The sequence below is a fragment of the Hyla sarda genome, unplaced genomic scaffold (assembly GCF_029499605.1).
Source record: "Hyla sarda isolate aHylSar1 unplaced genomic scaffold, aHylSar1.hap1 scaffold_2145, whole genome shotgun sequence".
Classification (NCBI taxonomy): domain Eukaryota; kingdom Metazoa; phylum Chordata; class Amphibia; order Anura; family Hylidae; genus Hyla; species Hyla sarda.
In genome coordinates, this window is record NW_026608812.1 from 47,148 (window position 1) to 50,686 (window position 3,539).

Below are 3,539 nucleotides of genomic sequence, written 5' to 3' on the forward strand. Positions count from 1 at the left end.
TCAACCAGGGAATTAAGGGGTAGGGGTGTGGCGCGATATTGGGGAAGGGATGAGATTTTATATTTCTTCATAAGCATTAATCTTATTTTGTCAATTAGGAACATTCAGCACCCACCCGCTATCAAGGCAGCTGCCTATCATGTCATGCCCTACCTGCACAGGTGTGCTGGCTACTCAAATGATCCAATTAAGGAGGCCATTTAGTCAGCAGCAGCAGAAGTCCTGTGCCTGGACGCTCCAACAGCGGCCAGACACAAGCAGAAGCAGCAGAAGCAGCAGCAGCACCACCTTTTGTTTTTTGGCTGCAGCAGCAGCAGCAGCAGCAGCAAGGCCCACAGGGCTGGCTAGCTGGCTAGCCAGCAAGCAGGTAGCAATGAAAGTAGGAATCTTTCTTTTTAACCCTGTAAGGGGGTGGTGCACTGTACCCGAAGATACTGCCATATCGGGTCAATGCATAGGGCGACGGAAGCAAGCTTCGAAATCGGCCCCCGTTCTCAAAAATCCATTTAATATATGGTCCCCAGATAGGGGACGTATCAGATATTAAACTGATAAGAACAGATACTACACTTGATCTTAGCCAAAAGGCCGAGAAGCGATAACCGTGAAAGGGGCGGGCCCAACAAGGTCCCCTTCATGGGCACTATCACTGCTTGCTGTCAGGGAGGCTGCCAGACAATTTTCCATGCACACTCTGGGCTGGGGGGCAGTCAACCACCAGTACACACAGCAGAACCTAAACCCATACCATTATTGCTAAGCAGCAAGACAGGGGCCCATTGCACTCCCACGGGGCCTTTTTAAATGCAATCCATAACCCGGATTTGCCAGGAACCCTTCTTACTCCTCCTACTTGCATGTGACACTGGGCTTAGGATCTGCATAGGAAACACACACACAAGCACACACCTACCTTTGTTGCCTGCAGATGCCTCCTTGGCTGTCCCCAAACGGTATCAAACCAACACCCACGGGAAGCTGTAAGCATAGAGGACATGCCTGCACCCCATTGGACTTACCTGTGTGGGTTAAATCCGGGTTATTTGACAACCTATGGCGGTGATGGTTCTGCTCAGGCAGAGCAGTGCTGATGCTCCTCATAAAGCTGTCGCTGCTGTGAAGGTTCTAGGTGACATCACAATCCCTATGGTTACATACACGACAAAGCTGGGTTGTTGTTGTTTACACTCTGCAAGGCCTGTGGAAGTGAGTGACATCATAGCACTGTAGTTCTGAGGGTTCTAGATGGATGCAACAATCTCCTGTTGCTTCTATGAAGGCCATAATAGACGACATCACCAAACAGCTCCATAGTCACATACACAGCAAAGGAGAGATGTTGTTTACACCTAGTGATGTCAGTGGTATTGAGTGACATCACAGCACAGTGCTAAGGCTCCTGGGCCTGGACACAGCAGCGGCTGCAATATCTCAACGGAGAATACGTTTATATATATGTGTGTGTGTGCGCGTGTATATATATATATATATATATATATATATATATATATATATATTTCTCCGCCGAAATCACTTTTAAACCCATTTCCACCTTTTTTTCCCTTCTCTTCCTCTTACTTTTTTTTCACGTTTTTTTACGTTTTTCTCCTTTTCGCCTCTTTTCTGGGCGTATTATTCTTCTTTTTCTTCTTTTTTTTCGTCTAATGCATACCCCATCAGTGCAGCAATGCTTATTCAATACCGCCAGCAGATGGAGACACTGGGGGATAATTTTCTAAGGATTTATACTGATTTTTCCTGTCTGAATTTGTCGCACAGAAAGTTGCAGGCCAAATATGTGTGACATTTCTGCGACTTTAGCTTCTAGAGCATTTTTACAACATTATACATAGGTGCTGAATACATAAAAAGCGACTGTTCAGCGACAGACAAGTCGCATCGGCTGAAAGTAGGCCAGAATGTCAGTCCATGTTGGAGCAGGTTTAGATACAGTCTAAAGCATAGATCTCAAAGTCTGTGCACAGAATTTAGCAAGGGCCTCGCACCTTCTGATGCATCAGGTAGGTGCACTATAGCATAGCCTAACCCTCTGTACTTTGGTCTATATTGATGCGGGACATAGACAGCCAGCTGATGACCAATCCATTAGTGCAATGGATGGCTGGAAGCATTTGTCTTTGCCTTTGCAATACCACAGAAGCAATGCATGGTCAATGTACAGCAATGACACACCTGTGTGAACAGCCAGGAGACCCCCCCATGTTATGTTACATAGTTACATAGTTAGTACGGTCGAAAAAAGACATATGTCCATCAAGTTCAACCAGGGAATTAAGGGGTAGGGGTGTGGCGCGATATTGGGGAAGGGATGAGATTTTATATTTCTTCATAAGCATTAATCTTATTTTGTCAATTAGGAACATTCAGCACCCACCCGCTATCAAGGCAGCTGCCTATCATGTCATGCCCTACCTGCACAGGTGTGCTGGCTACTCAAATGATCCAATTAAGGAGGCCATTTAGTCAGCAGCAGCAGAAGTCCTGTGCCTGGACGCTCCAACAGCGGCCAGACACAAGCAGAAGCAGCAGAAGCAGCAGCAGCACCACCTTTTGTTTTTTGGCTGCAGCAGCAGCAGCAGCAGCAGCAAGGCCCACAGGGCTGGCTAGCTGGCTAGCCAGCAAGCAGGTAGCAATGAAAGTAGGAATCTTTCTTTTTAACCCTGTAAGGGGGTGGTGCACTGTACCCGAAGATACTGCCATATCGGGTCAATGCATAGGGCGACGGAAGCAAGCTTCGAAATCGGCCCCCGTTCTCAAAAATCCATTTAATATATGGTCCCCAGATAGGGGACGTATCAGATATTAAACTGATAAGAACAGATACTACACTTGATCTTAGCCAAAAGGCCGAGAAGCGATAACCGTGAAAGGGGCGGGCCCAACAAGGTCCCCTTCATGGGCACTATCACTGCTTGCTGTCAGGGAGGCTGCCAGACAATTTTCCATGCACACTCTGGGCTGGGGGGCAGTCAACCACCAGTACACACAGCAGAACCTAAACCCATACCATTATTGCTAAGCAGCAAGACAGGGGCCCATTGCACTCCCACGGGGCCTTTTTAAATGCAATCCATAACCCGGATTTGCCAGGAACCCTTCTTACTCCTCCTACTTGCATGTGACACTGGGCTTAGGATCTGCATAGGAAACACACACACAAGCACACACCTACCTTTGTTGCCTGCAGATGCCTCCTTGGCTGTCCCCAAACGGTATCAAACCAACACCCACGGGAAGCTGTAAGCATAGAGGACATGCCTGCACCCCATTGGACTTACCTGTGTGGGTTAAATCCGGGTTATTTGACAACCTATGGCGGTGATGGTTCTGCTCAGGCAGAGCAGTGCTGATGCTCCTCATAAAGCTGTCGCTGCTGTGAAGGTTCTAGGTGACATCACAATCCCTATGGTTACATACACGACAAAGCTGGGTTGTTGTTGTTTACACTCTGCAAGGCCTGTGGAAGTGAGTGACATCATAGCACTGTAGTTCTGAGGGTTCTAGATGGATGCAACAAT

The 3,539-nt window shown here is 47.5% G+C and overlaps 2 non-coding genes across 2 annotated transcripts; both read right to left on the reverse strand.

Annotated features, from left to right (window-relative positions):
* Positions 1–409: 409 nt before the first annotated feature.
* Positions 410–600, reverse strand: LOC130319642 (U2 spliceosomal RNA). The gene has a single exon (XR_008865789.1). It is a non-coding gene; the product is annotated as a U2 spliceosomal RNA (small nuclear RNA).
* A 2,089-nt stretch (positions 601–2,689) lies between these two features.
* On the reverse strand, positions 2,690–2,880 carry LOC130319643 (U2 spliceosomal RNA). Its single transcript, XR_008865790.1, has one exon. It is a non-coding gene; the product is annotated as a U2 spliceosomal RNA (small nuclear RNA).
* Between the last annotated feature and the right edge of the window lie 659 nt (positions 2,881–3,539).